General features: G+C 44.4%; 1 long non-coding RNA gene across 1 annotated transcript; it reads right to left on the bottom strand.

Annotated features, from left to right (window-relative positions):
* Positions 1 to 14,888: 14,888 nt before the first annotated feature.
* Positions 14,889 to 23,452, bottom strand: LOC310704961. The gene is made up of 3 exons (XR_014525123.1): positions 23,394 to 23,452; positions 22,454 to 22,594; positions 14,889 to 14,929 (listed from the first exon to the last, which is right to left on the bottom strand). It is a non-coding gene; the product is annotated as an uncharacterized lncRNA (long non-coding RNA).
* Between the last annotated feature and the right edge of the window lie 2,224 nt (positions 23,453 to 25,676).

The raw sequence follows: 25,676 nt of genomic DNA, 5'->3' as shown, positions 1-25,676 counted from the left end.
GGAGACAGGAATGTAACAGATTATATGTACACAAAGGAAATGTTCCGGTTGCTAGCAGGACTGCTGATGACTCTGGAATTCTTCCAAAGCTTTGGTACTCCTGTGAGTCATTTCTGATTTGTCTACCTAATGTCCCTATTAAAGCGGGTGTATAATTGGAGCTTGGTTAGACTAGGAACTACTCTCTTTGGGTTATTATTTCAATGAATTTCTTTCCCCCAAAAGGAAATAATTCATGCTGAACAGATAACTCAAAGACACTGATGGCAGCAAAGATAGTGAAAGGTGTGTGTGTTTCTCAGGAAAAAGAACAGAGATGGAAAATGTAGCTCGCCATTCTTCCAAGACCTAAAAGCTGAGCTGGGAGGGAGCTTCTCCAATGTGATTAAAGGTGGCCCTGGCATTCTACAAAAGAGATGAGAAGGCAGCATGATGGACAGCAGCCAACAACAGCACGTGAACCTCCTAACTAGACACACCAGTAGCCTGGTTTTCATAAGAAGGATTTCAAGCCTGATATTTTGGAGCCACTTTCTCCTGAAAAGGGCAGCAAAGGTGATGGCAACATGATGCACAGATTATAGCCCTGTGTGCAAAGGGATGGATTTACAAGGCTTCTCCCCACCCCACCCTGGCTCTTTTACTAGGCAGCAGGTTCTTTTGTTGTTTCTATATGGTCTGGGTTAATCTCTGTCTCTCTCACACAATTTATTTTGGGGAAATGGAATGTGCTGGATGGAGACCGGAGGGATAAGAGAGATTTATAAAGCAGCTATTTTCTTTGAGTTGCAGGCTTTTAACATTCCTGCTCCTGTGTGTTTAACAGTAGCCTCTCACAATTCGCAGGGGAGATTTTCTTCCCCACTTACCTCCCATGTCAGGGCAGGGAGAACCCAAAAGCACAAAGCAAAAATATAGCTGGAAAATTACGTCTGCGCTGCCAGGTTTAACTCCGAGAGGGTGAAGAAGGCTGCTGTTTTCCATAACATATGCAGGGGGTGCATTTCTTCCCTTACTATGTCATTATCAAGTCTGTAAGGCATTAGGACGCTCAAGGTCTATTCAGCCTGATTTTGCTGAAGTCACTATCAGTAATTTGCGATGGAAGAGCTTAAGGTTATGAATGGTTTTTGTTGGCCTTAGTTTCCCCCCACCCCTTCCCAATAGAGAGCCAGGAATGGAATAACATTGGCTTTAGAACAATAGAAGTGGGAAAGCTATTTGGCCTCTAGCATATCACTCTCAAACACATGCCACAAGCCACTGTCATGCTCGTCTACAAATCCATGGCAGCTTATCAACATCTTTTGCAATTGGGCTATATTACCATAAAACAAGTCATTACTGGCATTCAAAACCTTTGTGGATACCTCAGTTCCTGGTCTTGGGTTCAAGATCAGGGGTCAACACAAATAGGGGGATTTGCACTCAGAGCTTCTTTTCTTTTTTTCTTGTCTTTGTAACAGTACTTGCCAGTCTCTTTTCTTGGCAGCCCATGGCAGCCATTTTGTGCAGGCACCCTCAACACATCTATCAATATATGACTATTGCCACCTCTTTCTTTTTCCAAAGTAGGAGAGGAGGAAGAAGAAGGGAGTTGGGGAGGGAAACAGCAGCAGCACTGATTGCACTGAACTCGTTCCCGAACCAAACTTGATGAGGTGCAAAATGTAAGAAAAAACCAATACAAAAATTGGTAAAAGTACATAAACTGGCACCATATTATTTATAGCACCTTCCTCCTTCTTTTGGAAGGAAGAGATATCCTTTTTAAAAATCACTTTTGTGATTTTAAATTGCTGGAATAGTTCATGTACTGTTGGCAGACTCGTGTATTTGTCAATCGTATTGTTTGTCCTCTTTGATGATACCCATCCTTTACCAAGAACAGCAGCACTTCATAACTGTAATATTAAACCTTTGCCAGGATCTTTTCTTGAAACCATGTTATTGCCTGCCAGCTGTGGGGAGTACCAATGCTAAGGTGCCTTTCAGGCCTTCCCACCCGACACTCATCTAGCTGTAGGCCCTCATCACCACATGCTGAATCCAACTTTTGGCATGCCACCGTATAACCCACATTCAGGGCAGTTTGCCTCAGTGTGCCAAATGCTGAATTTATTTAGCACATGGAGCAGCTGAACTTGACTTCAGCTGAGAGCTGGCACAAGCAAGGCCTTTCCTGCAGCTATGCACAGAAGCACCACATTCAATAGAAACCCAGGTCTGGGAACTGATTAAAAGCAGCAGTGGGGAGGTACAGTTTGACCTGCTTTGCCACTGGGCAGGAGGGGAGGTTTGGGAAAGGCTCTCTCCCCCCCCCCCAGCCCGGTAGTATGGTAGGGCTTAGCACCAGCTTTTTCTGAAGGGGGGAGCCCTTGTGCAGTCTGCCCACCCCCCGCTGTGGGTGCAGCAGCAGGGTGCTTCGCTTCAGGGGCTGCAATGGCTTGGGCCAATCCTACACAAAGCTTTATTCTCATATTGAATCATCAGTTTCAGTATTAGCTGATAGCAACAAAAGGGTACTCCAGAGGTTTTAGCTGGCTGGCACAGAACATTATCTGATACAGCAGTTTTTATACAGTGGTACCTCGGGTTACGAAACTTATTTTGTTCCGGAGGTCCGTTCTTAACCTGAAATCGTTCTTAACCTGAGGCACGTTTTCACTAATGGGGCCTCCCACTGCCGCTGCACCACCAGCGCACGATTTCCGTTCTCATCCTGGGGCAAAGTTCGCAACCCAAAGTACTACTTCCGGGTTAGCGGAATTTGTAACCCAAAGTGTCTGTAACCTGAAGTGTTTGTAACCCGAGATACCACTGTATTTATATTCTTAACTTCTCAGTGCACAAAGACAATATACACTTGCCTGCCTGGGCAAGCCTTCACTGTGGGAAGACCAGAATAAGATGTGAGCTTGGCAGGGCATCAGGATTTCTGACACATTTTCTCTCTCTTCCTAGTTAGGTGACTTGTGATAGGGAAGGAGCATAGTTGCCTCAGAAGCTGAAGAAGTACTTGTGATTTGAAGTGTTTTGGAGTTAACCACAAACCTTAATTTGGCTTTGAGTCAAACAGGCAACAGAGTCTAAGGAAAGCAACAAAGATGGCTGTGTCAAAATAAAATGTGGACTTCTATAATACACAGCTTGGGCCATGCAAGAAAAAGTCATGTTGGGGGTGATGGGGGGGGGGGGATTCTGTCCTTTGCAATGACAAAATGAATTGACCTGCTGCTTACTTCTTGAACAAGTGAGACGGTCAGAAAGCAGAACAACCCACTGGATTTCACACTTACCCAACAATCACAACACTTCCAACAGTTTAATCACAACAAATGATGTGTTTGCCTTTTCATTTTGAAACAACACATGTTTAAAAATACATGTTTTGAGAGGAAAAAATATGTTGAAAATAATACTCAAACCCATATTTCTTAAAGTATTTAAACGTGAGTTTTGTGTGGGTTTTTCTTTTAAAGATAATTCACAGGCTGGTGCAGAGATGAGATGAGGTGACTTATGGGTGAACAATCGCAAAGGTGACACAGACTAGAAATAGACTGATTCATCCATCTGTGTGCCGTGGCGGGAGGGGGGAAAGCATGGCAAGAGAACTGGGGGCGGGCGGGCACACCCACCCCACCAAAGTCCTGATGCATTTCTATTCAATCAATCAATTCAATTTACAGTGGTACCTCGGGTTAAGTACTTAATTCATTCTGGAGGTCTGTTCTTAACCTGAAACTGTTCTTAACATGAAGCACCACTTTAGCTAATGGGGCCTCTCGCTGCCGCTGTGCCGCCGGAGCACGATTTCTGCTCTCATCCTGAAGCAAAGTTCTTAACCCAAGGTACTATTTCTGGGTTAGCTGAGTCTGTAACCTGAAGCGTATGTAACCCGAGGTACCACTGTATTGTCTATAGCCAAAAGCTTTCACAATGCATTGCAGACCCTCCAAGGCAATGTGCACAAACCATCCACATATCTGGCAGGTTAAGGTTTTCAGAGGCAGGAGTTCCTCTGTTCTTCTAGTGCACCTAGGATTTTTTTTGCGGCACCTCCTCCTGCCCTCACCTGGAGACATACAGTCTGCATGCATAATATCCACTTTGCTATTATAGGGAGTGACGTTAACAAAGGAGAAATCCCAAAGCAATTTGTCTTACATTTCTTTCTTTTATGGTTCTACTGAGAACAGAAAGTATGAAAACAATTTCTGCCACCAAAGATCCAGGATTTATTCACTCAATATCTTGGGTTTTATAGGTTATATTCATCCTAAAAGCTATGTGACTTTGCTCCATTTCTAGCCATAGATTCATGTGGGACAGACATTTAAATAACAGACCCCACTGGAACATATTCTATATTACCATGTTTTGGATATAGGGCTGCTTTAGTACCAACCTCCTATATTTTATTTGTTGCAATTTATTGGTTCCATTTTTAAATCATCCTTTACTAGCTAAGATCAAGATTTGCTCGTTTACCTGTTATACATTAAAATCACAATGTTACAATATACATATACAAAACACTACATAAGACAACTAAAGACAACAGCAGAGATCTTCATTATCTTGAACCTTGACAAAATAATCAATTTCCCTCAAGAGTCCAGTTGTACCTCCAAGAAGAGAGAATTCCATAAGCAGGGTGCCACTGCAGAGAAGGCCCCGTATCATGACAGTAGCCTGTGGGGTTGCAACAAATCCCAGTCCTGCTGATTTTAGGACCCAGACCTGCTGACAGACTGAGAACCACTCCTGAAAATATCTGGGTCCCATATTTTAACAGCAGCTCCTTGAATTGGGTCAGGCAACTTATGTAAAGGCAGCATAGCTCCTTCAGGATTGTTTTATGACTTTGCAAAGGTGCACCAGTCAAAACTCCAGGGGCCACATTCTGTACTAGTTGGGGTCTCCAGATCTTCGAGGGTAGTCCTATGTAGTGTCCATTGCAATGTGTGATTGCAATGTGATTGCAATATAGCAAGGCTATATTGAACCAGGAACAGGTATAGCTGCAGAACCAGCTGGAAGTAGACAGTCCACACCCCCTCAGAGGAGACCTTGGCATCAAGTGACAGAGCAGGATCTAAGACCTCCCTTGAGCTTCAGGAGGAGCATGACTCCACTGAGAACAGGCCATTCCCCCGAGCCCCAGGCTTGAGAATCACCCACCAACAGCATCTCTATCTTGTCAGGATTCACTTTTAGTTTATTAACCTCCATCCTGCCCATTACTATCCCTAGGCACGGGTTCAGCACCTTCACAGCCTCACCTTATTCAGATAGTAGAAGCATATTTTGCCTGTCGAACTTCCCCATTCCGGATTATAAGGATCAGGGTATGTTCTTGGCTACAGCTTATATTTAGTGACGGAAGTGCTTAACCACATGTCCTGGTTTGGATAACATACCAAGTTAAACCTTTGCGCAGCACAACAAAGCATTAAAGAGGGGGGAAGATCAAGGTTGCTGCAAGCTGCTGCCTGGCAGCCTGCATGTTTGTGAGGTATCGTGTGAGCTTACTGCGTTGTTTGAACCAGCTGCTTCTGTGTGTCTTTTGCACTGCAGAGTGATGATCCTGGGAAGCTGGAAGTTGTGCAGCAGGCAGTGGTGGCAGGGCCGGATTTAGGTTTGATGAGGCCCTAAGCTACTGAAGGTAGCTGTCCTTTGTCAACAACAAATTGTTGCTGTTTTCTGTGTTGAATATATGCTATTTGGTAATTTATGGACCTAAAGGTAAAGCTAAAGGGACTCCTGACAGTTAAGTCCAGTCGCAAACGACTCTGAGGTTGCGGCGCTCATCTCGCTTTACTGGCCGAGGGAGCCGGCGTTTGTCCGCAGACAGTTTTTCCAGGTCATGTGGCCAGCAGGACTAAGCTGCTTTTGGCGAAACCAGAGCAGGAAATGCCGTTTACCTTCCTGCCAGAGCGGTACCTATTTATCTACTTGCACTTTTTGGCGTGTTTTCGAACTGCTAGGTTGGCAGGAGCAGGGACAGAGCAACGGGAGCTCACCCTGTCGTGGGGATTTGAACCACCAACCTAATTTATGGACCTAATAGGTATCTAAAGCAATTTGCACATAACAAAATATGTTATTAGTCTATAAGCACTCTTTAATATTAGATAACAGGTACAACAACTTGACCTACATTCAACTGTGCTGCACTGCAGTCTGCAGCTGCATACTACATGTTGCCGTGCAACCAGTCCATGCAGAATGTAGGCACCCTATATATAGAAATGAGCAAACCAGTGATATTTTAGGGAGCAGGCTAGCAGGCAGGGCCCATTATGTACATATAGGAGCCTACACAACACAAAACACAGTTGCTGCATGTAGGTTTTATTTTATTTGTTTTTTTATATTATATTTTGGAAATATACATCCAGTTTTTTTTCCTTTAAATTTTTTGGGGGTCCCCAAGAGAGTGGGGCCCTAAGCTATGGCATGTTTAGCTTATATGTAAATCTGGCACTGAGTGGTGAGCAGTGGGGTGGGGTTCTGCCACTCCTCAGTCCTCCAGTCAGTTGTGTCATTGCTGCTTACTGGTAGGTCGAGAGGAGGTAGCAGCAAGTTTGGGGGGACTGATGCACAAGCAGAGCCAACCCAGCACTCCTGCTGATGCATTCGCACCATGCCAAATTTCCCCCTTCTTATCTACCTCCCCGTAAACAACAACACAACTAGCTGAAGGTCAGGTGGAGCAACAGCACACCACTGGGAGCATGAGAAGTTGTGCATGTGTGAAACTGTCTAGACCAGGGGTTGTCAGCCTGGTCCCTACCACCCACTAGTGGGTGTTTCAGGATTCTAGTTGTACAGTAGAGGGTTCTATGGCACAAGCTGAATCTTCCTTCCATCGAGCACTGGTGGGCGGTAAGGAAATGTTACCATCAGGAAAGATGCTTTAGTGGGCGGTAGGTATAAAAAGGTTGACTAGCCCTGGTCTAGACTCTGACATGAGTTTCAGCCCCAGCCTTCAGACGTTTCAGACGGGCAGGAACAGGATGTTCTCAGTAGTGGCCCATCTTTGTGAAATTGCCCCCCAATGAATCTGTAGCTGGCACCACCCATTCTGGCTTTTAATGGGTCTTGAAACCCCATTTGTGTCAAGTTGCTCTTATCCAAGATGCAAAGACAGAAACACAGAATTATAGAGTTGGAAGGGATCACAAGGGTCATCTAGTCCAACCCCCTGCAAAGTAGGAATATTTTGCCTAACTTGGGGCTCAAACCCACAACCCTGAGATAAAGCATCTCCTGCTCTACTGACTGAGCTATGCTGGACTGAATTTCTCACTATTGTATGGTTATATTACTGCCTGTTTCAAAATACTTTTCAGTTTTATGTGAATGGGCTGGATTGGAACCTATATTTGACCTCAGCTTTGTTGAGAAGGTATATTGTAGTTTTATGTTCATATAAGCCATCCTCGAGAGGGCTTTGCCCAGAAAGGCAGCCTGTACATTAAACAAACAAACAAACAAACAAACAAACAAACAAGTATATTATTTCTGCCCAAGATCCCTAACACATTATTGAAGATTCACCTGCCCTACAATATACCTGGGATACGTTAACAGCTCTTGCCCACAATCACAATTTGTATGCTTGTTGACATCTGTTATATGGCAACATATAAAAACACTGTACAAACGCTATAACATTTCATCTATTAAATTGCAGTTTAAATAAACATTTGTCATAGCTCAGGTGTTTGTTTTTAAAATTATAGACTTCACTTTGGAGCTGCCACATAAAAATCTGCATACATGGAAAGCTCGGGGTGGAGCCTTCATTCATAACATTTCTTCGCCCCCCACCAGCAGTTCTCTTTCTTTCCACTGCTCCCCATGAATGCCTGGAATTGGGATGGAGCTCACAACACAATCCTGGGTGTGAACAGGTGTCAGCCATGTCAGTGGCTCTTTTGCTGCCTTCAGATCATTTTATTCAAGAATGAGGAAGTCCAGCTCTTATCCTTTTGTAAGCCAAGTGTAATATTTATTCTTCTCAAATCTGCTGGCTATAATTGCCACCATATTTGGGAGCTCTGAATGGAATCTTCATTCGGTTCAGTGGTGGGTAGAAATAAGTAACAAGAATTGGAAATCGTGAAAACTGAGGGTTTTCATTGTTTCAGCAAAATAACAATACCAACAACAATCAATAAATAGTGTGAAAGTTTTAATCGCTGTGGTCCTGAGAACATAGGCCTTCCAGAGCCAGTAGGTTTTAAAATGTGATTACAGTGCCTTAAACAGTTCCAGTTTGTTAGCAGAAGGGAAAAGATTTCATTTAATTCTTGTTTGCATATTTGTTTAATGTTACATGTGCAAGGGAGAGAGAAAATTAATCCCCAGATCTGCCTCCTCCTCTTGGCAATTTTCCTAAGAATATAGGCAAGTTAGTATGAAGAATGGCAGCATAAAGTATTCAAAAGTCTTTACGTGTGTACATATTTACTCCATTTATGTCTGAAAAGGTTGTAATCCTCAAACATTTGCAGGATATTATTATCAGGTTGATCCAAATTATCTAATAATGACACCCATGTTTTGTGTCTTTTGGTACCTGCCTTCATCATTTATCATCATTTACAGGTGGGGAACCTGTACTTCCAACAGCCAGCTTGGCCAATAGTCAGTGTCAGGGACCGTGCTGAGGAGGGCTGCACTGAGGAAGAATGGTGAGAGCCACCCCCTCCCCCTGATCCTGAATCTTCCTAGGAGGAGGAGGACAGAATAGATTTGGAACAGTGGTTTGCAGAGGGGCATAGTTCAGAAGGCAGAAGCTGGGAAATACTGGATGGGGGACAGCTAGCGGAAGAAACTCTAGAAGAGAGAGAGTTAACAGATTCACAGTCGCGGGATAGCATTCACCCCACTTCTCCAAAGTCACAGAGAGCTCAGAAAGTGTCAGAACAGAAAGCACAGAGGGTATGAGTTCAGATTACATGACGTAGATTAACAGGAACGGAGGGGGAAGTGTCCCTTAATTGGGAGCACTGCCATTTCTAAGAGATGTGTTCTTTGTTCTCGCACTGTGATTATTAAAGGTTCTAACTGATAAGATGTTCCTTTCATTTGATCTTCTTATCTACTGCTACCGGGGGCGGGGAGGAGCCGATTCCCCAAAGCCTGACAGACAGGAATGATGAGACCCCAACAACTTCTGGAGGGCCACAAGTCCTGATCGCACCCACACCCACCCAATTCCAACCACTTCACCTCATTGGCTGTGTGTGAGTGACAACTGTTTGACTCATGCTTGTATTCCAGACAGTAGACTCTGTAAGGTCAGGCAAAGTGATCAAGGGGATGATAACCAATGAAAAAAGAAAACATTTCACAACATTTTCATGATTGTAAAACCTATAACGGCCAATTTGATTTAGAAGATCGTAAGTAACCCTTGCAACATGTGAGAGGTGTGCAGATGGAGTGACAAGGACATGACAGAAAGGGTGATGCCAAGAAGGGTGACCCGACAATGCTTCCCTGCGCAATTTAATTGGATGAGGGGGATCGCTAACTAGAATTGGTTCATTTTTCATACATAATCAAGCAGTGTATGGTCTTGTGTGAATCAGTCCAAGAGAACAAGGAAGATGTTGGATGATGGATACTGTAGTCTTCGGCATGCAATCTACAACTTACTGTTGACCTTGTTATCCCAACTGAAAACAAAAGTCCATCTTCTAGAAGGAAAGAATAATATGCCAAAGAATGGGGGGAATAATTTTTCCATGATTAAAAAGGCACTTCTTTGATATACCAGGAAATAAAATGTCACAAGCTCTTGTAGAATAGCCCTCCTGTGAAGTTTGGATATTCATGTGGAAAATTAGCTTAGGTAAGACTGAGTTGTCAGCATTTCAAAATCCCATGCTGAACATGTTCAGTGAATTTATGACCATGATGATACTGAATGTTATGAATGTTCATAACTGGCCTGATCCCAAATCTTATTGAGGATAGAAAGAATCTGGTCTGCTGCAATGGATTTTACTCAGCCCAGTACAGACATCAAATGAAAGGTATCTTGTGCATAAATGTATGTAAAGCAGTCCAATGGAGCGCTGGATGTGGGCTACATCTGCAGGTGAGGCAATGGATGTGCTGGACTGTTGTCTTGACTCAGTAATGGACTGGATGAGAGCCAGTAAACTGAAGCCCAATCCAGATAATACTGAGGCATTATTAGTGGGCATGGCTGGATGGGAGGTTGCTGCTCTTGGTGGGGTTACACTCCCTGTGAAGGAGTAGGTACATAGCTTGGGAATACTCCTCGATCCTCCATTGTCACTTGATGCTCAGATGGTCTCAGTGGGTCACAGTGCCTTCCATCAGCTTCAGTTGGTGTCCAAGCTGCACCCCTATCTGGACAGGGCAAGCCTAACTACTGTTGTCTATACTCTGGTAACCTATAGGTTAGATTATTGCAACACATTATACATAGGGCTGCCTCTGAAAATGGTTCAGAAACTTCAGCTAGGGGCAAGACAGTTTGAGCATATTACATGGATCCTGGCCTGACGGCACTGACTGCTATTTAGTTTCTGGGCCTAATTCAAATGGCTCAGGACCGCAATGCTGCAAGGACCACCTCTCTTCATATGAACCTACCCGGAGCCTGAGATCATCCTCTGATTCCCTTCTTCGTGTGACTCCTCCACAAGAGGTCTGGAGGATGGCAACACAAGAAGGGCCTTTTCTGCAGTGGCTCCCCATTTGTGGAACACTCTCCCCAGGGAGGTTCAGCTCACACCTTCATTATACACCATTAGGCACCAGGCAAAAAATGTTCCTCTTCATCCAGGCCTTTGACATCCAAAGCTCCTTTAAATGTGTTGTGGGAGGGGGTATTATTGCTTTGCTTTAGTTCTTATTTTTATTATGTATTTTGTGTTTTGTTATATTGTAGTTTTATGTTGTGAACTGCCCTGAGATTTACAAATGAAGGGCAGTATACAAATTTAATAAATAAGTCTGTTGCACAACCAGAACAGCAGTGCTGTGTAAAACCCAAGGTCCACAGCTCAGTGGCAGAACAGCTGTTTTGCATGTTGAAGGTCCCAGATGACATTTACAGGTAGAGCTGCCTGAAAACCCGGAAAACTACTATCAGATGGTGTACCGAGAGAGATGGATTGATTATCTGACTTGATATGAGGCAGCTTCCTGTGTTCCTAAATGCACTCTACATATAGCAGAGGAACTCCACGGATAATAATATGTGTTCCACATATTTCAGGACTAAGTCTCAACACTAAAAGTAGGTTTCTTGGCTGTGTCTCTGGGTCCTGGGGCTTATCCTGGTCTTTAATTAAGACCTGTTATTGAGACTATATTGCAATGGTTCACTCACTGCAGATCTTAAAAAGCAAAAAAAGCACAACACATGAGAATGAGGCACAAAATAATTCCCTCAGCTGGCAGCAGGTTAGTGAGTCATTACACAATCATCTCCATTTCATGCAAGCCAGGTTTATACCTGTATTCCTAACCCTCCTGATTTCATCACCAGAGGTTTTACTGTATTACTCATAAGGTTATCAAAATATGTGTGAATTGGCTCTTCAGCATCTCCCTTAGCAGCTGCAATCCATGCTCTCGTAGTCAGCTGAAGGTTTTAGAAATCAGAAAGCAATAATAAATAATATGATTGCTCAATACACCAGCATTTGAGCTTCTGTTTCATGATTTTGAGAAAATGTCGATGTACACACTTTCTCATAGGGAAGGATATGGAGGTGGCACTTTATTCACCCATGCAAGGAGACAGCTGGAGCACCAGCATGCAAGGCAAAGGCAGCAAGTTCAATAAATGGCAAAACTGGAAGCACTGAAAGACAAACTGTGAAGGCACTGTAATATCTTTGTACTGGCTGGAAAACCTGAAAAGATAAGGCTATCAAAGGTCACTAGGTTTATGACTATACATTTCCTCCAGTATCATACGTAGTAGAGACAGATTTAGGGGACTGGCTTGTCTGTACCGGGCACTGAGCCGAGAGGGTGCCACAAGGGGTGCTGCAACAATGACTAACAACGGAAAGTGACAAGTGAGGGGGCACGGAATTTAGGCATCACACAGGGCACCACTGAAATGTCAAAGTCCAAAGTCCGTCACTACACGTAGCATGGCACTGAATACCAGTTGCCAGGAGGAAACAGCAGCAGAGGGCTTTTTTGCTAGTGACCTGCATGTGGGCTTCCTGTAGGTTGGTCACTATGGGAAACAGGATGCAGGTCTAGATAAGGGCTAGATCCAGCAGAGCTCTTCTTATGGGCAGGTGGCTGTGGAAGAAAGGAAGCGGCCTTATACAAGATGAAACTATTCATTTATTGCATTTATAGCCCAAGTTTTCCTCCAAGGTGCTCTAGGAGGTATACATGGTTCTTTCTCCCCATCCTCATTTAATCCCCACAACAAGCCTGTGAGGTAGGTGAGGCTGAGAGGCAGTGACCTCTCCAAGGTTACGCACTGAGCTTCATGGCCAAGTGGGGATTTGAACCCTGGTCTCTCAGGTCCTAATTCGACGCTCTAACTGCTTCACCACACTGGCCTAGTATTGTCTTCCCAATAGCCCTTCTTAGATGTTACCATGCACACCAAGATGTGCATGGGGAATGTGGCCATGGGGACTGGCTGTGGGGAAAATTTAGCCCATGCTGAATTTCAGCTCTACTACACCCAGCCATAGGAATGCGCAGGATTTAGTTTTTAGCCTGCCACTCACCCACCTGTAGAGTAGTTTGTGGTAGAATCCCTGCCTGTACCTGCTGATGGACGCAGATATTGAACTGCTATAAGGAACATAGGAAGCTGCCTTATAATAAGTTGGTCCATTGGTCCTTCTGGCTCAGTACTGAAGGAAACATCTCTTCAGGGCTTCAGGCAGAGAATCTTCCCCAGCCCTACCTGGAGATGCTGGGGATTGAACCTGGGACCTTCTGCATGCAAAGCAGATGCTCTATCCCTGAGCTACAGACCTTCCCAGAGTTCCCAGAGTTCCCTTTTCTATAAAGATACTTGGCCTTTCTGAAAAATTAGGATGGCCTTCTCCAGAATGATGTTCAGTGTGACACAGCATAGGGATCCTAAACTATTCAGGAATTTTTAAATATGGAGACTTCATTTGAGCAAGAGGGAATATGTTATTTATGAATTAAATAAGAGCAAAGGAAATAAAATCCAGAAAACGATAATGCAACTCCCACTGTGCCGTCTGCTTGTCAATTTTGCATGAGGGAGTGCGGAATTGCCAGTCAAAAATGACTGAGCGAGGAGATCATTCAACATTAGCAAGAAAATGACCTGTTTGTCTCTTTCTATCGCTATGTATTCTAGAGTATCCTCCCACAGGCATCTGTCTGTTTGAAACTCCACCCACATGCTGATAGATGTCCCATGGAATTGGCAAGTCTCCTTGAAGGCAAAGTAATTTAAAATAATAATAATAATAATGTTACACCCACAAGAAACTGCCTGGAATATAAAGATGAATGAGGTCCTCAGCAGTTCATGAAAAAGGCAAAAGGAAATCAGTGTGTTTAATAAAAAACAATGCCCCTTTTCAGGTTAGACATTCCTTTTTTGAAAGCATGGGTTGGAGACAGTCACTTTAAAAGTTCTTTTACTGAATGCGTCATTGATCTATTTGGAATATTTATGCACAACACAAAGTTTCTCTGAGCAGTTTACATCGTAAAATCGTGTCCTCCCTGAAAGAGGGCACGTGTTGCGGTGAGACCTGGAGACCAATCCCCTGTGTTGTGGGTGGGTAAGATTGGTCAGCCACAACACCCTATTGGTAGGTCCCTCAATGTTGGGTTCAATCTGGCCAATGTGGCACAGTTCAAATGGATCGAGGGACCTATTTATACCCATGCATGTGACCCAGAGCTTCCTCTTTCAGCTCGTGCATTTGGAACACCCGCCCACCTCTCCCTATTTTTAGGGAATTGTGCTTTGACCTTGCTATGCCGTCGTGTGTCATCTGTCATTGGGACAGGGGCATGGCAGGAATTTCCCCCACTTGGCTGATTGGCTGTTGCCATTTGGGTATTCAGCAGCTGAATACCAGCTGCTGGAAAAGCCAGAGGAGAGTTTTCTTGTGGTCAAATTCTGCTTGCTGGTTTCTCACAAGCATCTGAGTGGCCACTGTGAGAACAGGGTGCTGGACGAGATGGGACGTTGGCCTGATCCAGCAGGTTCTTTGTGTGTGTGTGTGTGTGTGTGTGTCCTCATCCCACCTGCTGCACATCCCACCCAGGAAGCATGTTACTGTGTGCACACCAGGTTCACAAAACGTAGCAAATCTTCACAACTTGTAAGGTTGCGGATAGGCTCTGGTTCAGGTGATAGGGAAGGGGGAGCAGTCTCACCTTCCCTATGTGAAGGGTATTCCGTTAAAGGAATCCAGGGACTCAAATGGTTTGGTCAACCCCTGGGAGGGTGTTGTGCCCATGCCTGAGTCCAGGGGGACATTTGGGTGGCGGACATAGTCTGCTCCCAACTTTTTGCCCATCCAGATGTTCACCCTTGGCTGACCTATGCTGGAACCCTGGGTCAGTGCTACCTGCAAGTGCAGGGAGCTAGTTGAACCAGTGCCTATGCAACCACTCACTTTCTGTAATCAATAAAGTTGTGGCCTAAATTCTGCCAAAACTAAAATTTGAATCAAGTGTGAATTTATTTAGGGGGAGGTCTCTGGGTCTGAAAACGCAAATGAGGCAACAACGAAAACAGTCTAAAAAGTTTCACTTCCTTGAGATTGGTAGGCCTCATCAGGGAGATTGTATCAGCAGCCTTTGGTTGAGAGCAGTGGGAAGAGATTAGTAGACCAAAGTCCTCCTCTCCCCAGTCGTGCTGCTGCTGCTGCTGCTGCTCTCTCCGGCGAAGCTGGAAGTTGAAGATTCAGGACAGATAAAACAAAAGACTTCTTCATGCAGCACATAGTTAAATTTATGGCACTTGCTCCCACAGGAAGCAGTAATGGCCACCAACCTAGATGGCTTTAAAAGAGGATTGGATAATTTCATGGAGGAGAGAACTAGTAGACATGATGACTATGCTCTGCCTCCAGTTGGAGGCAACAGTACTTCTGAATACCAGCTGCTGGAAAAGCCAGAGGAGAATTTTCTTGTGGTCAAATTCTGCTTGCTGGTTTCTCACAAGCATCTGAGTGGCCACTGTGAGAACAGGGTGCTGGACGAGATGGGAGTTGGCCTGATCCAGCAGGTTCTTCGTGTGTGTGTGTGTGTGTGTGTGTGTCCTCATCCCACCTGCCACACATCCCACCCAGGAAGCATGTTACTGTGTGCACACCAGGCTCACAAAACTCAAAAGTGTCCAAGAAGGGCCTGGACTTATTTTTGCCCGGGAAGACGAGGCAGTTGATGAACACAAACACCATATTTAAAGCCCATTCCTTCCTTATGGAATCCTGGGACATAAGTTTACCCAGAGGTCTACCTTGAGAAATATGGCGATGAACACAGACAGAAGCTAGCGTTATAAGGTGGAGCACTCACTTCACAAGCACGGAGCTCCCCTTTCCTCTGCTCCTGAAGAAGAGGAACTGGCTGGAGAGCTTCCAGGATAAATGTGCCATAAAATGTGAGGCTGTCTGTCTGGTGCTAATGCCTAATATTGCCTAACATCTTGCCTTTAGAACATGCTATATCTGTGGTCCTGCTGGTGCATTTGAACCAGTATGATTTCCGTTTGTTTGTTTGTTTGTTTGTTTAATTTATTTATAGCTCATCTCATCAAGGTGCTTTTCAAAAGGCCGATATATGGAGGAAGGTTGGAAACACTGTAGCCTTCAAGTGCTAGCAATCATCCTACTCCCATTTAGCTGTGAGCGTTGGCTGTCACCAAATTTCTGCTGATATTTTAATTTTAAGTACGAGGGACATCAGTGGGGCCATAGCTCCATAGCCTATGCCTTGATGGCCAAACTCAGAGCTTCATGGCTGATGCTTCTGGTTGTGTTCCATGATTGGCTGCAGAGCTATTAAGATCTCTATTCTCCATTACAGCTGTGGGGCAGAGACAGAGGACGTGAGGCCAGTTGCCTGCAGCTGTTATGTGTGGAAGTGTGTTAACTTAATGTTTGCATCTTACACCGAGGATATTGTAGCAACAAAAGGATATAGCTACAGCAGCGTTTCTTTTTATTCTAAGATGACACTTTTCCATAATAAGGGGATTTTAGAAAAGATCCTTTCTTGCCCAGCAAGTATAGGATCACGGTTAAGTTTTGTCCATGGGAAAATATCTCTATTAGCCAAATAATGTGGTTGTCATTTGAGATCTGTAGCTAAGTAACGTTCCGTTTCTTCACAATGAAGCGGAGAGGTTAAGAAAAAGCAGCTTGTGAAAATCGCCAGCTTGCCCTTGCGAAATGAGCCCACATTACATTATGGCAGCTATTCACATATGCTCCCTGCAGCAGTCAGTGAAGTTTTGTGTCGTGCTGTGAACATGATGGTTTCTGTAACTGGACCACCCAGCATCCTGTTCACTGAACTGACCCCTTTCCAAGTCTCATTTAACTCAAAGGGATTTAGCTCTTTTCGTTACACAATAGAGGAAGCTGCTGGTCCTGGCACACTTTCAAAGCGGAAATCTGAATAAAAGTGAAGATCTGCTATTTGACTGGCAGGTTTTGAATGATTCTTTGGAAAGCTGATTGTTCAAATGTCGGATTTTGGAAGTTTCAGGGTGGGTGAGAACATCTATTCTCTCATTCAGATCATCATAGCTGAGTCCAAAGTTGTTTTTCGTGGAACAACTAAGAATGAGTGTCCCAGTCAGCTACACCTTCTAGTTAATGCTAAGAATATTTCCATTGTTTTACACCTGCTGATGAGTTTTTTGCACTGTGTCCACAGTTTGCAGGTGCTAGAAGGGAGAACTGACGAAATGACCTTGAAAAGCATAGGAGAGTAGCAGCAGGAGAAACAGACAAGCAGAAACAGACCTAGACTGTTTGGAAAGGAGCCAGCTCTGAATTTCAGTGCCTCCAAAGTCCACTAAAGCCTGAGTATCCAGATGGATTTAGCAACCCAAAAACAGATCCAATTTAAAAAAGAAAGAAAGAAAAGACAGATGGCCAAGATATGCTTTGAAGAGTAACCTTGTTTTCTGAGCATTTTAAGCTGCCCTGCCAAATTATTTACACACAGAGAGACACACCAAGCACTCAAAGGCATCTCTTTGAAACCTCCCCTCTAAATGCTTTGTTCAAGGTCACCTAATTTGGTTGTTTTAACCGATGCACGGTCCCAGCTTCAGCTTTCCCAAGAATCCATTTGTGCATCCATAATTGTTCATGTTATCTCTGGCAGACTAACAGGACTTCAGTTAAAAGCAAACATAGCATCGGCAGGTGTGCTGCTTAGAATTGCAGCCACTTCAGAATGTTATCAATAGGAGGGCAAAGCTGGATGATCATGTGCTTTCAGAAACAGAAAAGGGAAAAGCTGCAGAAAATAAAAAGTCTCTCTCTTATCAATGGAAACGAGGGTGTACAGTGGAAGCATATCTTGTCTTTTTTTCTAATTTAAAGCAAATATAATGACATTCGAAACAGATTCAGCCAGCTGGATTTAAATCAGCTTAATTAATGCCCCTAAATTCCTGTTATCAAATATTGTTTCCCCCTAGGATGATGCAGACTGGTGTGCATGTGTGTATCTATCTATTTATACATATGTGTATGTATATGTATTAATACGCTGCAATACAATACAATAAGGGACGCAGGTGGTGCTGTGGTCTAAACCACAGAGCCTAGGGCTTGCCGATCAGAAGGTCAGCGGTTCAAATCCCTGCGACGGGGTGAACTCCCATTGCTCGGTCCTGCTCCTGCCAACCTAGCAGTTCAAAAGCATGTCAAAGTGCAAATAGATAAATAGGTACCGCTCTGGTGGGAAGGTAAACAGTGTTTCCATGCGCTGCTCTCGTTCGCCAGAAGTGGCTTAGTCATGCTGGCCACATGACCGGCTCCCTCAGCCAATAAAGTGAGATGAGCGCTGCAACCCCAGAGTCATCCGCGACTGGACCTAATAGTCAGGGGTCCCTTTACCTTTACCTTTACCTTTACAATACAATACAATACAATATATGAATGAATGAATGGAAGAGAGGGCTATTGATGGATACTAGACTATGCTTTACTTCCACAGTTGAAGGAAGCAATGCTTCTGAATACCAGTTCACAGGAGGGGAGAGTGATTTTGTGCTTGAAACCTGCATGCAGGTTTCTCTCAGGCGTTTGGCCGGCCACTTTGAGAAAAAGATGCTAAAGTAGATGAGCTATTGGCCTGATCCAGCAGTTTCTTCCTACGTTCTAACTTAAGGCTTAACTCTTTTATTTCAATGTGTCTACTCTAAACATGATTCATTCTGGATCCAACCCTCTGTGTGCATGTCCTCCTGTTCCAACCATCCCACTCTGCTCCACACTCCCAGTTGGCAATCTCTCTCTCTCTCTCTCTCTCTCTCACACACACACACACACACACACACACACACAAACATTCCATGTGATTCATTTATTATTATAGAAGAGTTTGGGTTCTTTTCTGCCCCTTCAGGGTTTTCTTTTTGCAGTTTTTGTTTTTTGGCATCCTGCAAACCTCAAGGTTATGCTGAGTCAGCTGCCAACTCTTTATTGTGTCTGGCTCCAGCTCTAGGAGCATGGGAAGACTTAGACTGGTCTTAAAATATATGATGATGGCCTCTAGATTTAGGATATGATCTTGTACACCAGAGGCAGTCAATGTTACATACTCCAGATACTGCTGACCCGTGCTTTTTTTTCTAAACAAATACTTAGGGGTACTCTCATTTTGACTCAAGAAAATCACTGGGAAAGGGAATAAAACTGCCATTGGAGGTGGTAACAATGAAACTGACCAATCACTGTGCTAGATTCCAACTCCTACTTCACACATTAAATGCTCGTTTCCTTCTGAGACTCAGGAAACAACGTGACAGGAAATGAGGCCGCCATCAAGTGTAGCAATGGAACTGATGGTTCACCGTGCTAAAGAAGAAACTTTTTTTTTTAAAAAAAGGTGTCTTCTCCCATTAGATTCACAAAATGTTTAGGGGTATGCATACCCCTGCATCCCCCCCCCAGAAAAAAGCACTGCTGCTAAGTAAGATTCCCATCAGCCCTAGCATTAGAGTCGCGTGCCAGGGTCAGGTCAGTAATAAAACTCACAAGGCATCAGCGAAGTTAACTCTTTATTCCATGAAACGAAGCAGCTCAGGCCTAAGGAGCCCAGTAACTCTTGCCAGTACATCTTGTCCCAATGAGGCAATTGCGAGGACTGAAGGTTCCCACCTTCCCACAACTATATTCCTTCTCCCTCAGGTCCTTCCCAAGCGACCTGAGGCTCCTTCGTTTTCTCTCTCTTTGCTCTGCCCTCTTCATTCCTCTTTGTGTTCTGGGAGACCAAAGGGGAGGGGAGCTGGTCACAGCAGGAGGGTGAGACTCCCTGGCTTCTTCAGCAGCCTGCCTGATCTCTGCCTCTTGGCCCCACTCCTCTCCAGCCTCCACTTTTCCTCTGCCTCTGGACTGCTCTCTGCCACAGCCTCTCCCTGCTCACTAAACCCTGTTACCTCTTCAGCTTCTGACACCTCATCCTCCCAGTCTGCTCTCTCTCCTCCCACTGACCACTCATCATCATCCCACCACCAATCCCCTGGGTCTGAGCGTTCTTCCCCCCAGGGTTCCCTTGGGGGTTCCCCACCTGGTGCCTCCTTTGTACCCAGCCAGTCCATGAAACCTAGGGATGATTGGAATTGAATTTCATAATATATGGAGGGCACCACATTGGCTACCCTTGCTATGCATATGCATAGTTGTTTGGGAATAAGCTCCATTTAACCAGTGGGTCTTCTGAGTGGGTGTTAGATCTTTTCCCTACACCAACAGAAATATAATCTGCATCTTAATCTCATTGAATGTTGGCACTCTTATTAACTTTTTGCAAAGATCGCTGGCAGACCAATAACTAATTTTATTTTAAAATGCATGGATTAGTCCATTTAATCATTCATGTATTTTAATGAAAAAAGCACATTTGACTCCCTCTATGACACGAATGATAAGAATTAAAATAATTTCAATTACTTTATTGTCAAAGGCCTGCAGTTAAATGAGCTCTACTCTAGTGTGCACATACGCCCAAATCCTCTGCGTTTTCTTTCTTTTTTGGTTTTTTTATTTCTATTAATTTTTTTATTTGCAAATTTAACAAAGGGGAAAGACAAAGGGGGAAAGGGATTAAAAATGAACAGGAAAGAGAATGAATGGAAGAAAAAGAAATAATAATAATAACACCACCATTGGCTCGCATTAAGGGTGCAATAACAATCAGTGCATCCATCTTGGGTTAAACATAAAGGTTAATAAAAACCCTCCAGGTGTCCCAATAGAAACCAACACAAAGTGGATTTCTGTAAGAAATATGTTCAAATGTATCCAAGGCGTTGAGTTCCTCAGGCCATTGTGTGACAGGTGTTTATCATTCCAGGCTCAAAGTATAAGTCTCTTAGCGGCCATAAGGGCTTGCAAAATCCACTTTTTTATCCTGCCATTAAACCCCATACAGTGGGAACATAGTTTAAAAGATCATGAGGGTCTGCAAATATCGAGGATTTCACCAATGAAAATTTCTTAAGGACAGCCACTTCAGACCAAAAAGAATGCAGTTTATCACTGGACTAGCCCTCAACATGTAGCTCCAGCATTACACCTGCCAGGTAAAAACCAGGACACCCCAAAAGTTTTTCAATTGACTGCACATAAGGTAAAAGGTAAAAAGGTAAAGGATCCCTTGATGGTTAAGTCCAGTCAACGGCAACTATGGGGTTGTGGCGCTCATCTTGCTTTCAGACGAAGCGTTTGTCCACAGACAGCTTTCTGGGTCATGTGGCTAGCATGTCTAAACTGCTTCTGGTTCACGGAGGACCATGACAAGAGCCAGAGCGCACGAAAATGACATTTAAAAGGTAAAGGGACACCTGACCGCTTGATCCAGTCGCGGACGACCCTGGGGTTGCGGTGCTCATCTAGCTTTACTGGCTGAGGGAGCCAGCGTACAGCTTCTGGGTCATGTGGCCAGCATGACTAAGCCACTTCTGGTGAACCAGAGTAGCGCATGGAAACGCCGTTTACCTTCCCGCTGGAGCGGTACCTATTTACGGGGATTCGAACCGCCAACCTTTTGATCGGCAAGCCCTAGGCTCTGTAGTTTAAATGACATTTAGCTTCCCGCTATTTATCTTCTTGCACTGATATGCTTTTGAACTGCTAGATTGGCAGGAACTGGGGCAGAGCAATGGGAGCTCAACCCATAGTGGGGATTTGAACCTCTGACCTTCTGATCGGCAGGCCCAAGACGCTCAGTGGTTTAGACCACAGCACCACCCACGTCCCGGACTTATGGCAGCCCTAATGTCCAGAATCTATCTGCAATGGACAGTGCCTTTCTATACAGATCTTGTGGAGTCCACTATACCCATGATATTAATTTCTGCTGGATCAGTCCCAATTTCAATCCTAAAGATAAAGATTCTAAGGCAAATTTTGTTTAGGCTGTGTAATACTTCTAATTCCCTATTCAACAACTCTCTAGGTTCCTCAAAGGTCCATTAAGCATTTATAAACAACAGTTATGGGTTTGACTTTCTGTAAGGATACAATAATTTCCTCTGACAATATAGGAGATGCTGAAGCACTCAAAGCAGATGGTCCATAAATAAACACCAACAAATGTTGTAACTGAAGATATTGCCGTTCGGCACATGGACTCTCCTTCCTTGGAGGGTTTCAAACAGTGACTGTGTGGCCATCTGTCATGGATGATGTAGTTGAGATTCCTGCATTGCAGGGGGTGGACTAGATGACCCTCGGGTCCCTTCCAATTCTACAATTCTATGTGCCATGAGAATTAGGAATAAAAAAAACATGGAAGCATCTTTTGCAAGGGAAGAAAGCTTTGTGAAATTGGAGGACAGATCTCAGCATAACACTAGTCAAGAGATATTTCTGGTGTGGGAATACATAAACTGGTTAGCTGGATGAGGGGTTTTTTTTGATGGAGAAATAGCTGAAACCCTGATATCTGCCCACATCTTAAAACATGTGCCTTGCATAGTATGTCACTATTTATCATTCCAGACTGGAAACAGTAACACCGAGTATAGCCTTTGTGCCTTCTGAAAAAGGTCCTAGAGGTTGCTCTCTCATTTTGTTGCATTGTGCAAAACAAGCATTGTGCTTCCACCTACTTCTCTCCTCATAGTTGTTTTAGTCATGAAAGTGGGGTTCTATATCTAGTCAGTCTCCATGGCAACTTTATTTCTTATTAAATGGGAAAGGAAATGACATAATTAACTTACATGACCTCTTTACTTTGCAGAGGAGTTCAGTTGTATCTTTGGTAGTTGTGTTGCATGCTCAAAGACGCGCTTCTCTATTGATAGATATGTTTTTTCCCCATTATCGGAGGCTCTTTAGGTGAAAAAAATGGTAGCGGCCCTCTGGAAGCAGGGAAAAGGTGTACTGAATGAGAATGCCAGGCATTCATCTGCCCTTTTCAATGATCTCTTTGGAGCGTTTCTCAACAGTCACACGCGCGCACACATATATAAACTACTTTACCTTGGCTCTGCGGGAATGCCCATTATATTCATCGTGTTTGGTTTATAGAGGTCTAAATGGTAGGCTTCCAGCAATGATATGTGATGTGAAACAGTTGTGCTCCTTGAATGTGTTCATAGAGAATTAGGGGAGTGATTGCACTCAACCGATAAACTAAGGCACAAATCTCTGTGTCTTTGAAAAACATAGGACACGGTTTTCCTGCGCAAGTCAGACTCAAAGAAATTGCAACAGTAAAAGCCAATTTAAAAACAGCCCTGTATGAATCCATCAGTATGTGCAATATTCCCCCACTGCATCTCCCCTGATTTTAGAGATTATAGGAGTGACGAATTATTGAGCATGTGCCTATAGGGATCTGTATGAATATGCAACGTTTTGGCATTACGTCAAAAGTGATCCTCCTTCCCTTCCATGCATTGAAGTGACTCATTCCGTTTTCCACTCTCTATGACTACAAAATAGAAGCAGGGAAGCATATGGAGGAGAGAGGGTCACAGAGGTGGTGCCACAGTTAGCCTAAATATGAAATCTCACTGCAAAGGTCTCTCTCTCTCTCTCTCTCTCTCTCTCTCTCACACACACACACACACACACACACACACCTCCTCTTCTACAGCTCTTCCTTTAAACCTCCTTCAGCCATTTATCAAAGACACAACCCTTTCCAGAACCTACCTGCCTCTGACACATATTCCCCTTCATTCCTTCTGATGCCTCTTCTTGCTCCTCTGTAGAAGAAGAAGAAGAAGAGTTTGGACTTGATATCCCTCTTTATCACTACCCAAAGGAGTCTCAAAGCGGCTAACATTCTCCTTTCCCTTCCTCCCCCACAACAAACACTATGTGAGGTGAGTGGGGCTGAGAGACTTCAAAGAAGTGTGACTGGCCCAAGGTCACCCAGCAGCTGCATGTGGAGGAGCGGGGAAGCGAACCCGGTTCCCCAGATTACGAGACTACCGCTCTTAACCACTATACCACACTGGCTCTTGTAGCACTGCAAATGCCCCTTTAACCCAACCACCTCCACCTGCCTCCTCCTGAGTTCCTCCACCTCTCCAGATTTCTTCCTCCTCCAGCACTAGCAGCCTACAATTGTCACACACCTACCTCTGCCCCCCCATATTCCCTCTCAGTCCTCCAAATGCCTCCTTTACTCCCAGACAGTTCTATCTGACTCCTCTCCAAATCCTCCTTTTTCCCTCCTGTCAGTCACCAGAGGACTAAAACTGCCATGCAGTCTTAACCTGCCCTCACTTGCTTCTCTCCCACCCCCACTCGCTGCCACATCGTCACACTGTTTACTGAGAGCCACCTCCCTCCGCCGCTGCCATTGCAACATTGGAAAGAGGCCAATGAAAACAGACTGATGACGCTCTTGTATTCCTATTATATGCAAGATTTATAAACCACACTTTCATTTTATATATATATATATGAAGGCAGTATAAACCATACAAGTTAAGACAATGAAGACATCAGTAACACATCAGCAAAATAAATACTGGTTGGTTAAAAGTAAATTCACATTTCAAAGGACAATGTTTCTAAGCCATGTTTAAAAGAAGGCAGGTATGATTCCTGCCAAACCTCTACTGTCAATAAGCCTTCTGTTGTTGTGGGCGGGATTCCTATAGAGAATCTCATGCATTCTTTGTCACTCCTTTTGCTCCACCCCGTAAAATGATTGTATTTCCTTCCTGATCCATGCTATCCCAGTATGGATAGTGTAAACTAAATGGCTATTGTGTAAAGGTCATCTAAGTCCTGAATTTGCGAGTGGCGTAAAGAATGCAAGGAGGCTTCAGATCAGGTCCCATTCGAAGCAGGGCAGGGCCAGAGATCAATAGTGTGTGTTTGAGGTCATGGGATGGGTGCCCCACGATGTAACACAGCCTCTGCCATGAACAGGATTAAGCTTTCACAACACAGCAAATAGCATTTTTTTTAAAAAGTGGGGGGGAGTTTGCAGTGGGTTATGAAAAGCTTAACCTTGCATATGCCAGCTCAGCCACACACAATGAGCTGAAACATTCAGGAATTTGGTGTGATTACCATGAGCCTGGCAATCATGTGACTTGGCCCTGACGAGGCTCAGTAACGTAGAATGAGATGCAAAATGTGCTTGTAGTCAAGCACTTATGTAATAACCCCCAGCATCAGTGCCACTCAGCCTGGGAATGTTTAGCTCATATTATCTTCAAACCAATCTAGACATGGGAACTAGTGCTGAGCTTGCAGGGCAGCAGCTGAAGAAGGAGCAAAAGAGTTTTCTTGTGTGTGTGTTTCTTTGTGGCTGATTAGCTGCTCTCCCTGTGCAAAGGTCAGAGGGGGCAGGGTTTATGTTGAGTCAGGTGATTAGCTGTGGGAGGAGCTTATCAGAGCTTGCAGGGCAGTGGCGCGCGCCTGGCGGCACACGCAGTTTGATCCATCTTTTAGATTTAGGGGAGCTAGTCTCAAACGTTTGTTGGGGGAGACCTAGGTTTTGGGGGGGGTATTTGTCCTGTCTTCACGCTTTTTAAGATGGAGGACCACTGTAGCCACCCCCAACGACACGTTTTCAAGATGGAGGGTGAGGGAACAGCTGCAGTCGCCTGCGGTTCCTGCGCAATGTTTGCCATCTTGCCAAAGGTTGCAGGCAGCTTTACCTGCAGCAATTGTATGTTGATTGCCCTCTTAGAAGACAAAGTCCAGCAACTGGAGGAACGTGTAGCTACGCTCCAAAGAATTAGAGAGCTGGAGCTCTTCTTGGAAGGAACAGAGAACACCGTCTCCACCAAGGAGGAGACAGGGGACACCCCTGAGAAGGAGGCTAGTTCACCAACACTATGACTATGCTACCACTCAGTGGATTTGTAACTGGCTGACTGACCGAACCCAAAGGGTGCTCATCAATGGTTCCTCTTCTTCCTGGAGAAGAGTGACTAGTGGGGTGCCACAGGGTTCTGTCTTGGGCCCGGT

The sequence above is a fragment of the Podarcis liolepis genome (assembly GCF_965112155.1).
Source record: "Podarcis liolepis genome assembly, chromosome: 4".
Lineage (NCBI taxonomy): Eukaryota > Metazoa > Chordata > Lepidosauria > Squamata > Lacertidae > Podarcis > Podarcis liolepis.
This window is presented reverse-complemented; position numbering and strand designations above follow the sequence as displayed.